This window comes from Anser brachyrhynchus (assembly GCF_964034855.1).
Source record: "Anser brachyrhynchus genome assembly, chromosome: 20".
Taxonomy (NCBI): Eukaryota; Metazoa; Chordata; class Aves; order Anseriformes; family Anatidae; genus Anser; species Anser brachyrhynchus.
This window is the reverse complement of record NC_137713.1, coordinates 3,760,899-3,773,354: the sequence shown is the minus strand read 5'-3', so window position 1 is coordinate 3,773,354 and position 12,456 is coordinate 3,760,899. Positions and strand designations below refer to the sequence as shown.

General features: G+C 51.5%; 1 protein-coding gene across 3 annotated transcripts in view; it reads left to right on the top strand.

The window, feature by feature from the left end:
* The window catches only part of YPEL2 (yippee like 2), a 33,576-nt gene that overhangs the window by 11,493 nt on the left and 9,627 nt on the right, over positions 1-12,456 (top strand). The window lies entirely within an intron of this gene.

Here is a 12,456-nt window from a genome sequence, read left to right as displayed (position 1 = left end):
GTGAGCTGCTGCTTTTGTTACAAGTCATCTCCAAAATAGCTGCAGGGGACAGGTTTCCTCACGGGTGGTCTGTCTCTTGCCGTGATGCTGGCGCCTCCCTCTCGTTGCCGGCTGTAAATGCGCCCGGACTGATGGCCGGGACTGCGAGTTACCTTCCAGGGCTCTTCGGGTGCTTGCTGGTCAGCACAGCCAGGGCGCTGTTGTGTGACTGTGCACTGGAGAAGTGTCTGGAAACGCTCTCTCTGCTAAACTATGAACCTGTACAAGAGGCTGCCTTAAAACCCTTACTTGGAGGCATTCTTTGCTGGTGCCTCCACTGAAATGTAAGACAGCTTTACAAAGACTGTTGAGTTGTTGCTCAAACCTACATCATTTTGTCAGCTTCCAGCAAGGAACCGTGCAGTGAGCAGGTGGGCTGTGCTCTGAGCCGGCAAGGTTGGGAGGATGCTGTCCTGTCCCCGTGATCACAATGGGAAGGGTCTGAGGCTAAGCTAAACGAAAAGCTTTCAGAGGCAGTACGTAGGGGTCTTTGCAGAGGGAGCAGGTCAGTTCAAGAAGCTCTTTCTGAAGTGCAGAAGCTGCTGCTCTCTGAGCCTGCTGTGCCTGGCTGTGGTCAGGCATCAAGTTTCCAGGTTTGGGCTGCCTTGGCAATCAAGCCTCCGTAAAGTTTATTCAGCTCGTAAAACCCGTGTTCAGAAAAAGCAGGCACACCGTAAGATTTATTAGCTGAGATGAGAGGAAATTGCGCCGTGAGCTCTGTGCGTGTGCGCACCGTGAATGAGTTCAGCTTCTGGAGCAGCCTCGAGAGAGAGGCCAGGACGACACGGGACAGAGGTGCCCTGCCTGTTAGGGCGCAGTGCTTCCCCCTTCCTGGTGCACAGAAGAGATGAGCGTGTGTCACCTTGCGCCAAGGGCTTCGGCTGTGCAGCTGTGAAGGTCCTTCTGGATTCTTCCTGTTGGTGCTCTGGCCTGCCTTCTGCTGCTGGAGGCTCTCCTTCCCTTTTCTCGTGGTTGTTGCCTGGCTGGGTTGATCCACACCTCTGTGATGGTGTCTCAATGCCAAACAATTGAATTTAAGCGTTCTGCTATGAACAGTGCTGATTGCAGACTGCCACAGTTTGGGGTTTTGCAGCTTCTCTGTAGACAGGCTTCCTCTTAGGCTATTGCTTCTGAGTCATTCTGCGCCTCTTGGGGGCTCCTCGCTCTGGTGCAGCGGCTGCTGCTCTCGGCAGAGCTGGCCTTGAGGGCTCTAAAGCCTCCAGCTTTTAAAGGGGAGGAGGTTGTATGTTTCCTCAGCAGAAGGAGGTTTTGAAATGTAAATGTCCACAGCAGAGCGTACCGGTCTGTGCCCCAGGTCTGGGCACAGAACCCATTCGGCCTCTCGGACCGGCTGTGTGCCTTTAGGTGCCTGTTCCTGTGCTCAGGTCCGTTACCTGTACAATGGGGTAGTCACCGCCCTGGCTCTCCCCTGGGAGAGGTGTTGCAAGCTGGATTTTGTGTTGGGGGGACCCAGGAGGTGCCTTACTGGCTAAAGAAGGAGATGTGCTTTACTTCGTGTTCATTGTAGATCAGAATTCGTGCTCTGCTCTTTTAACCATGGCTGGTCCCAAGGCAGAGAAAACACGTGGCAGTGTGTGCCCGCTGGTTGCACCTTTGACACTTTTTTTTCCCCTCCTTGTTCCACGTCTGTGCCCCCTCCGGTCCTTTTGTGCAACCTCTGGTCCTTTGTGCCACGCAGCTTCGCAGGTAAGTAGCTTCCAGCCGGGCAGTGCCAGCGCGCCGTGCTGCTCGGAATCGGAGTTCCTGGCCATCGAGGCGTGCAGTAACTGCCCAGGAATGCTGACTGCTAAAATACGAACGCAGGAGGGAAGATCCAAAGGCACGGAATAAAGCTGTGTGTGTTGAATTATGGAAGTATGAACTACAGCGTGCTGGGGTGCTCGTGTTGCTCCTTCGAAGGGTTTATTGTGGGCTGCGGCGTAAATTTTTGATGGTGCTGGGACCGCTTTGCCGGCTGAGCATTAGTGGGTCACACAGTTTGAGTCCGAAGGGTTTGGGGTTTTAGGTTTTATTTCTCACAGTTATAAACCTTAATAAAATACATTCTTTGTATAATTGAAAACTTTATAAGAATAATTGTGCAATCACAATTTGTACAACAGGCTATTAAACTGAGAACAGAAGGGCAGTCCCTGCCTCAAGGGGTTTCCAATGTGTGCAGAAACTTTCCCAGGCAAACTGAAATAGTCATCTTTTTATCTGTTTGAGTTAGGATTTAAACATCTCCCCGAGGCCTTCTGCAGCTCTTTCATCACAGGCTTCTATTAGCATCTGAGAACCGGGCGGTGGAATTGCCGTGCTTGTTTTCCATATGGAAATGTAACAGACTGAAGGAAGGAACAGGCACCGTGAGGACTGAGAAGGGAACGGGGAAGATTATTTCAAACCAGAGCGCTTCTCAGTCTGCAGTGCATCCCATCTTGAACCTGACTATGTCACTTGATTCAAAACAGCCCAAATGACACCATCTTTGGAAACGCTCCCCAGAAAACAGGCTTTTATGTAACAGCAGGGTGTTGGTGTTTTGGCTTGAAGAAATTAATTCCTATATTCATTTTGCCCCAAGTTGCACAGAGACCACATGAGAGCTGCGCTGCTTGGCGTGCCACGAGCTTTTAGCTCCTCTGGACACACGCACATTGCAGCACTGGCTCACGCCGTTGGCTGATGCTCTCTCTGGAGCTGAATCCCAGCATTGTTCCGTGTCAGCCTATACTTTATTTCCTCTTCTCTGCATTTCCCCTCTTAGTCCTTCAGCACCGGCGTTAACTCACTCTGACTTCGGTGTTTTGCCATGACTGGGTATCAGAAGCTCTTTGACAAATACGCCTTGGCAGGACTGTTCTTGCTTTCTTCTCTTCTTTAGGAAAACCTCGTGCATTAAAATGGGTAGAAGGGTTCTCAATAAGCCATCGCTATTTAAAGAAAATAATCGATGCTGAGGCTTTTAAGAAAAGCTGAGGCTGTTACACGAAGCCGGTTACCAAAATGTTGCCTGCTTCCTTGGCCTTTTATCTCCTGCAGCCGAAGGGAGAGAGTGGTTTAGTGTGTCTGATTTGTAATGAGATCCAAATTGTGGGTTGCGTCGTCTGGCCAAGAAAGGTCTGGCTGACTTAGGAAACAGAAGGTGATCAGATAGATGGGTGGGGTGAGTAACTACTTTTCATTTATATGGTCCTTCGGTGTCTGGGCTAGCGGGAGTGGAGGTTCTTGTTCCCTCGTAGCAAAGTATCACTTAAATGCGTGCCAAATTTAGTACATGCTCTTGTTTCATTGCTTTTTCCAACGCCTAAGTGGACTGAGACTCTTGGAGCTCAACCCGGCGCTGTAACAGATGCCTGCGCTTTGTTCCTCCTTTCCCCACCTGTACAGCTGAACTGCTGCTGCTTTGTCCCGTCTGCCTGGGAGATGCAGCCTTGGAGCAGGTCCTGTCTGCCTTTGGTAATTAGCACAGGGTGTCCTAATCCCCTTTGGCTGTACCCTGAAAACAAAAGTATCGTGCCAGGCAACTGTAGTTAAAAAGTATATTTCAACGCCTTCCCGTTGCCAGAAAATAAATGAGAGATACTTGTTACGTTTCTCTTTCCCAGGTGCAGCATCCCATGGTTCTTAGAACCTTCAAGAAAAACACACGTACCGCAACCAGTGGTGGCCAAACCTCCCTGGAAAGGAGGTGGGGGGGCTTCTCTTGAGAAGTGTGCCTGCTGCGTCGCTTTGTAGTGCGGGGCCTGGGGGAACAACTAGCAAAACAGACATTCAGCAGTGTAAACAGCAGTTCCTCTCTTTCTCAAAGGAGACGCGATGCTGGTCTCTACCTGCTCTGTGCTTTTCACACTCTTTGTCAGTCTTAGGACGTATGAATTCGTATGTACCTCGCGTCCAGTGGGGAAGGATGGGAACGAGCAGAAAGATGCAGGCCAGATGCGGCCACGTTGGTGTCGTGGTTGCTGGCTTTTTTTTTTTTTGCCATGTGAACAGTAATCCAGCAGAAATGTCCCTGATTATGGAAGTATGTAGGGAATGTCTTGTGGGCGTCCTGCAGTTTCTTTTTCCATGAATTACTGTGATCCAAGTGCTAAACATTATGCAGCGATATATCCTCTGAAGTTAGCCTAAGGCTTGCCTAAGAAGTTTCATGTTTTCCTTTGATGTCTGCTCAGGACCCTTACTGAACGCGAATGTGAAATCCTTTGACACAAAAGGCTGCAGTTCCTCCAGCCCCGAGAATTTAGGAAAGAAAGAGAACTTGTGCGTGCCTGACTTTCTTGACTGGGGCTGGATTGTTAGCGAGGGATCACTCACAAGCTCTTTTGTGTCTTTTGAGATGGGAATTGCAAGGCTTCTAAGCAAACCTCGCTCCTAGCCATTGGGATTCCTGCACCTTTTGCATCCCCGGTCAGCAGGGTGCTGGAGCCTGAGCTCCTCGGTACAGCAGCCTCCTGGTGATCCTTACGGCATGCTGAAAGCAGCAAGCTTTGCTCCATCTTCCAACTGGAGGATCTTAGAAGGATTTGAAACTTTGGTGCCAGCTTTCAGATAAGTTGGGGATGAATTCTGCTACCTGAGAGCATTACCGCACACCTTACGTAGATGGTGTGTGGCAGGCGCTGTGGTAAGCAGCAGTTGTTGGGCTTTTCTTTTTTCTTTCCCCCTCCTGAGTATTTGAAGAAGTCAGTGCATGTTCCTACTACCTTGCTTCTCAAGAACCATTCAGCGGCGCCGCCAAGCCCACGTTTTACGTCAGTTCACCTTGAAGACATGAAGTTACTTGCTGGGGAGGGAAGGGGGGCATGCACACAAGCCAAAGGACTAACCTAAAATTGGGATGTGGCTGTTTCGAAACTCCTTTAATGGAAAAAGAGGTATTTGGTAAGTGGCCAAGACAAGTCGAGTGAAAATCCTACGTTTCTGTCATAGGGGAAAAACTGAACTGGGGGGTAAGGTGAGTATTCCTTTCTCAGGGCTGAAGGTCTTACTGTTTTTCATTTTGTTGGGTTTCTTCTTGCTTTGAAAGTAGGTCTTGTCTCTTCCCAAATGTGAATTTAAGCTCCCAGCTTCACACTAATGAACCCCTAAGTCCAGGAGGAGCTATCACGTCTGACCTCTTCTAGAGCATGGGCCAGTGAATTTCGTCAGGATTGCAGCACGTCTTGCAGAAAAAGCATTTAGTCTTGATTTGAAGGCTTCAGGAAGGAAAATTCACTGCTCCCCTTGGTCACTTTTTCCAGTGGTTAGTCATCCTTACTACCAGAATTGGAGACACCAGGTTTAGATTTGTCTGGCTTGTGCTTCCAGTTGGTGGCCTCTGGCCTCTTTTTTTTTTTTTTTTTTGCTAATAGATCTGTGGTCCCTACTATTTCTTGCTGGAGAAGTTAGTGGTATACAGTAACCAAGGTCACTCTTGATCACTTTTCTGATAAGCTAAACGGATTCAGTTTTGTCTGTCACGGTAAGATGTTATTTTTTCCAGTTCTGTGTCATTCTTGTGGTTCTTTTCGACATTTCTAGCATTTCGACATCCTTTTAGGAATGGAAACAGGGCTGGTCTCATTGTTCCAGCCTCAGCAGTATACAGCAGTAATATCTTCACAGCGTATGCATTTCATAATTGCATTAGTCTTACTGGCTCAGCACCGCACACTAAGCTCCTGCTCATTTATTTTGCTATTAGCTCCTCAGGCACTGGCTTTATCAATTTAACGCACATCTCTAGCAGCTGTCCAGTGGCTTTTGCATCCTGTTTTTCAGCTCTTGTTCCATAATGAATCATCTTTTAGATGTTATTTGGAGCTTGGTTCTTAGTTGCAAGTATCGCTAGGGTTCAAGTCGTTTTGTTGTGTTTTTTTTTTCTTTTTAGCTTCCCAATTTTGCTGCCGTGATGAACTTTTAGTACGGTACCTTGTAGTTCTTGATTTCCGTGAAGCTTAAAATTAAACTCTAGTTCTCAGTAGAACAATGTGTCGTCAGAGTTGTTAAATGTGAGCTGTTTCCTTCAGTGTCTTGACCAGGAGACTGGCACCGACAGGGCAGAGACGAGCCCTGGCACCCGAGTTCCTCCCCAGGAGGCCGTCGTGGACAGGTTGGGGGCTGCTGGGCTGAGCTGGAGCAGGGCAGTGGGGCTCAGCAGCTCTGGGAAGCCTTTATTTGAAAGACAAAAGAATAAACCAAAGTGCCCTTTGCTGGAAAAAGTCGGAATATGAAATCTGAGCTGCGTAATGAGTACGTGTAGTACCTGTTCCGTAGTGCGGCTGCCTAAATGCGATCTTTCTGTCCTGCGTAATTGCCTCCTCTGGGGCTTATCCTGCGAGGTACCGTGCTCGCTCAGTTCCTGCTGGCCTTCGTGGGATCTGAGGGCAGCCAGGATCAGGCCCCTTGTTTAGTCAGGATGTGGTTGTTTAGCAGAAAGAGCCCAAGGAAATTTGTACCTCCTTGCATAATTGTGTTTATGCAGCAATTAATTGCTGTGCGATTTCTAAAATATTTCATTCTGTTCCAAGAAAAAAAAAGGGAAAAAGGTAATAATTCAAAACGCTTTAGAATTCCCTGTCAGGATAAAAACGGATTTTCGAATCCATCACTTTATGGAAATAACTCTCCCTCTTCCTCTCCCTTAAAATTGATGACCTGAGCATAAATAAAACATTGTTCCCATTTGTTACCCAGGGAGCTGCCAGGGCCGAAGGACAGTGAATCATCAGGGCTTTTGCTGCATCTGCTGCAAATCCTGAACGACTGGAGCATGGAGTCGATCAGGTCTGAGCCCTCCTGGCTTCCTTGGGTGTTTTCGGTTGTGGGCCCTCGCAGGTGGAAGAGGAGGAAGTTTTAGCAGGCCCACGCAGGTCACAGCTGAGGGGTCCAGGAAGGACCGGCAGGTCTGAGCTGGGACCGAACCGCACGTGAGCGCGGGGGGCAGACCGGTGGAAAGGTAACTCGGGGTGAGCCTTCCCAGCGGGAAGGTGGGCGTCTGGTGCTTATCTGCACGGCAGCAGATCTGTCCTGGGCGAGCGAGGAGCTGCTGCCCCGCGTGTCCTCCTGTGGACGTGGCTTTCGCTGAAAAGCCCGCGCTCGTCGTCAGCGCTGGGGCCAGCGGAGCTTAGCGGCCGCGTTAACGGAGGGCAGGGATCCGCTGATACGGGGCAGTCGCTGTTACGCTCCTAATTAAGTAACTGTTGCATTAGCAGTTTCCATCTTCCCTCCCGGTCCTGTCGTGTGTTCAGCTCTAATACCCACGTAGTAGCAATAATTAATGTGGGGAAAAAACGGGCATCGCTTCCTGCCTGCCCCTCCTTCTCCAAATGACTCGATCCTTGGATGATGGAGCCGGCGTCAACCTGCAGCAGGACGGCAGCACTTAGAAGGGGGTGGGGAAGGCACAGATCCTGCTAAAGCAATTGTAGATGCGTCAGAATAAAACCCTTTTTCATCTCCCTGTATCCAGAAGGAGAAAGCTGGGGTTCGTTTTCATCTTCTGTAGTTTTTTCCCCGGGGAATAATGAAGTTCTGCTCTCCACGCTGCACTTCCTATGTACCAAAACGTGAAGGGTTGTGTTCGATGGCTCTCACTGGTGACTTAAGTGCCAGAGATTTCCCTTTGCAGAGGGGAGCTCAAGAGCAGAGAAGGAGCAGTTGCTCCCCGCTCTCAGGGGGCTGTGTGCGCTTCTTTTCCCACATCTATAACCCCTGCTCGGGTTGCAGAGGAGAGGGACATCTCTCTCCTGAAGCTGCTCTGGTTCTGTGTGCTCCCCTAAATATAAAAGCAAATACTGTGGGAAAGGAAGCAGAAAGTATTTCCATTGCTTTTCATCCTGAAGTCAAGTTTTGAAGTGCAGCAGCAGCAATCAGAGGCCATCAAAAATTGCATGAGAACACACAAAATGTTAAGTTTTATAGAAGTAATAAATTCAGTGTACTTTTTATTTGCCTTCTGTTGTTTGTGCCTTTAGCATTCACATTTTGAAGTTGCACTTTGAAGTCTGTGGGCTGGAAACACATTTAAAAATAAATAAAAGCAGAATCCAGGAGCCCAGGGCTTGTTACAGGAGGCACAGAGAGGGCTCACGATACCTCTGGGTCGTAGCAGCTTGTGTCTGAGCTGAGTCAGGGGCTGCAGGGGAGCCTGCCAGGTGTGTTGGAGGCAGGAGGGGACAGAGGAGTTTGCAGATACTTTCTGAATCTTGAAATTCCTTACAAAACTTTGTTCAGGCTTTAGCTTAGCAGACTGATGGCTTAAATAGGTGTCGTACTTGAGGAAAAAACTAAAGTCTGGCCATTTGTCTTTCCCTAAATCCTGGTTTTTGTTACTGCAAAGCCTCAGAAGGGATCTCTCCTTTCCTCTGCAACCGCAATGTGAAATTTCCCTTTGAAAGAAACCTCTTGCTCTCCCCCCTGATAATAATGGACAGTCGGACTGACACATGAATTAATAACTGGGAATGTGCTCCCGAATCCTGACCCACTTAAATCGCTTTGCACAGCCTATCTGCCTGGGAGCGACGCAGCCCCGCTGGAACGCTGCTGTCACCTTCGTGGCGCGCCGACGTGCATTGGAGAGCTCTTCCCACAAGCAGCACGGTGACGTTTCGTGGCAGCGGGCACCTGCACGGTGCTGGGGGGTTTCCATCTTCCTGAGCGGCGCTGGTGCGGTGGCCGTAGCACTGCAGGGCGCGCTCCAAGCGTTCTCCTGCAGTTCTTGGCGCTGCTGGGAGTCTTGTGAGCAGTGCTGGCTTTTCTTAGCTCCATCTCCTAGAAACATGGAAAGATGAGAGAATCACACCAAGAAAAAACCAACAAGGTTTGCTGCTTAAATTTGCCTGGATGCGAAGCTGTGCAGAGCATTCTGAGGATGAGGAGGCTAGCGTAGCACGGGTGGAGGACCCGGAGGAGGTCTGACCGAGGCTTCAGCCGGTGGTGATGGCTTGGTCGCCTCTTCTTCTGGTTGTCTTCTTCGTGCAGCGTTACTCCTGGCCGCTGGAGGAAGCGGGTGGTGTGTGTGCGCTGCTCAGGACCACGTCTGCGCTGGATGCGATCGGCTCGGCAGCGTGGAGCGGTTCCTGCGCTGCCAGCAGGTCGAGGCTCTCTGCACAGTGCAGGAATTTCAGAAAGCTGTCACAAAAGCAGGGCGTAACAAGCACGAGGTTCTTCAGTCTCTGGTAAGCGGCTCCAGCACGCCGCCCTTTTTCCTGGCGGTGTCATCGCGCAGCCTTTCCCTAGCAGCAGCAGACTGATGGATTTCGGAGGCGGAGGCAGCACCGCCGGCGTGTCCCGCTGCTGGTCGTGCGGGCGCTCGCTCGCCCAAACCTCGAGCACCGTCTGTCTGCAGCCTCTCCCCGCCGCTCCTGCTTGGACCAGAGGCTCCTGCAAAAACACGGCCGCGCTGCGGAGCAAAGCCCCTGCCACGCGCACTGGGTGTGGAGGGAGCAGGGGCTTCGGCGAGCACCTGCTGCTGCCGGGAGGAGGGGAGCGGTTGTAAGGACATCTCCCGTCAGCATGAGAGAGATTGCGGTGACGTCTTCCCTCTGCCCAGGCTGTGCAGCAGCTTCCTTCTCCCAGACTGCGTAACCCAGGACAAACAGCACGAAGCTGCTAGGATGTAGCTGCTCCTAGGATACAACACGGCGACCTCGCAGTTCCTCCCTCTTCCATCACGCAGCAGCGCAGACTGACGGTGAATAAGGCCATGCTGAATTAATTGAATTACTTCAGAGATGAGTTGGGTCTGCTAATTCCATATCGACGTTGGGCTTTAAATAGCATTAAGGACCCACGTTAGAGCTCAATTAAAGCTCTGAAACGCAGCTAGAGCAGGGGAAGGGCACGTCTGGGCACGGGGTGGAACAATGGAAGCGGTTCCCTTGACGCGGGTTGTAGCCGGCATAATCAGAGCAAGACAGTCTGACTTAAATCTGATCACTGAGTGCCCCTTCCCTGAGGACAGCAGGAATTACCGACCCCTGAGGAGGCCTCTGGAGCCCGTGTGGGAACAGGGACCAACAAATTGAGCTCGAGCTCCCCTGGGAACTACTGTAGGGTGTGTTGCTGCTAGGTGTGTGGTTGCTATAAACACGCTGCAAGATGTTTGTTTTAATCAGAGTCATTTCTGCCATCAGTAATAGGGCTTGAAAGGTACCATTCAGGCCCAGCCTTCAGCTGGGATAGCAGCTGACAGGAACTGGGATTAAGTGCCGGAGAGAGTGGGAGGCGTGCGAGGAAGGTCGTCTGTCGGTGGTTCGGGGCACGACGTCGCCTCGTGCCCGCTCTGCGGCCGAGCGCTGCAGCAGCCGGCGCCTGCGCCGTGTTCTGCAGCACCCAGCCTGGTTTAAGACACAGTTGTGTTGGTTTTGTTTTTTTTTTTTAAATCCTGACAACGTAAACAGGAATCGCCAGGTTTAAAGACCGCAGTTTCCTTGGTGTCGGAGCTTTGCCGAGTTTTCCACCCTTGTTTCCTTGTGCTCACAGAGCCTGTGGTTTGGAGCACGTCTTCACAGCAGACTCGCGTGCGTTCCGGTTGACGTGCCGTTGTGCTTTGGGTGTACCTAAAGGTCTCCTCCCCGTGTTCAAACTGTGTTTTACGAGAACAGAAATGTCGTGCCGAGAAGTTCAAGGTCTAAATCAGCAGGACCAAGTCGCACACCGAGGTGGGAGGGAAGCGGTAACAGAGCTCTGGAGGGATCCTTGCATGAATTTGTCTCCCAGACTGCCGTTTCATTTTTGTTTTATTGCCCTGGGAAGAGGCTGCCAGCTGGATGTAGGTAAGCAGCGGCGTTCTGCAGAGAAGCATCGGTACGGAGCCATTTCGTCCTGGCAGCGGCTTCCTGCTTTTCCAGATGATTCCAGCCAGCTCTTTTTGTGTTCAGCCTATTGTCGAATGCCATCACAAAGACTTGGGATATTAATCCCGTCATCTGCTCGCTGGGTGGAACTGCTGAGTGGGCTGCGCGCTGAATGGGGAGCCGCAGGTACTGGGGGAACGGGGACAGTGTGTGGGATCCACGCCTCTCCCCGGCTGAAGACTCAAACCCCCCTCTGCGTCTCCAGCAGCCACCAGGAGCAGAAACACAAGGCTCTGAGGTGTGCTGGTGCTGGGAGGGCTGCTCCCCTCCCCGAAGAGGCTGGGAAGGAGCCGTGCAGCCTGCCCAGGAAGCACGGCCAGGGCAAACAGAGCGGTGCGTTCAGCACCGGGCGCTGAGGTCAGCCCGGAACACGTGTGCCGAGCCGAAATGACCCTTCCCAAGGTCACGGGTGTTGGATTTCTGTGGGTTCAGCTCGAATCCTGCAGGACGAGCCCATCTCCAGCGAGCAGGCTGCGTCAGCCACAAAGGAGCCAGCGCTTTGCGGGAGGGCTCCTCCTCATGCTCCCAGCCATGGCAGGCCTGGCGCACCCCTGCCCTGCAGCCTGGGTCCTGCTGGAGCTGCCGGGCTGCCCCCTGCTGCTCTGCCAGCAGGTCCAGGTTAAGGAGCGCCTATTGTGAGCGATTTGTGATTAATGAGCAGCTCGTGTGATCCCTTTGTCCTTTAGGCTGGATCCGCGATAACAAAATCATGCAACAAAACACGCCATCTCCCTCCACGCACACGCAAAAAAAAGTACTTGTTTTTAAAACCCGTGCTTTCGCAGATCTCGTTTGCAGTCAGCACAGTTGAGGGGGGCTGTGAGTGTCTATAAAGCGGGTGGTAGGAACTTGTTCATCCACAGCAGCTACCAGAGGTATCGTAACGTGGAGCTTCTGCCGTAAGGAGACGTGGCAGGGGGGGGATCCGCAGCCAAATGGCTGGCTCTGGGCTCGGGGTTCCCACCTGGGGGCTCAGAGCCGCGCTCCTCCAGCCCTGCAGCTCCTGGCGGAGGAGCAGAAAAGGGCTTTGGACGCCAGCACCCGGGAGGAGTAAGCTGCTGCGTGTGGCACATCTCAAGAGCTTGCATTGTTTCTAGAGGGCTCAGGGAGGATGGGGAGGGAGTCTTGTTGCTGGCACGTACAGATGTGTTTCCAGCCAGGCATTCAGCGCTAGCAGCGCAGAGAGAAATATGCGCTTGGGCTTTCAGTGGGAAACAACAAAAAAATCCTTTCCGTTTCTTTCAGCTGGAAAGTGATGCCAGGAGCTGTTTGCTTTAGAGTCTGAAGTCGGTATTTGAATGCACGTGTGCACCTTTGTGCATCAAAAAAAACCTGCCCAGAGAAAGCACGCAGCACAGAACGCAGGTCTGCTGGCTGTCGCTGCTCAGGGGACACAGGGGTGCTGTGGAAATCTTTCTGCATGCATCTTTGAAACGAAAACAAAAAAAACAACATAAAAGAACATCTGCTCGTGTAAAAACGGATCCGTTTCTCCTGGTTTCTAAGTGCCCGTTGCAGCATGTGCCATTTTTTCTGGAATCACGGCAGAGAAGGGACGTCTCCAGGA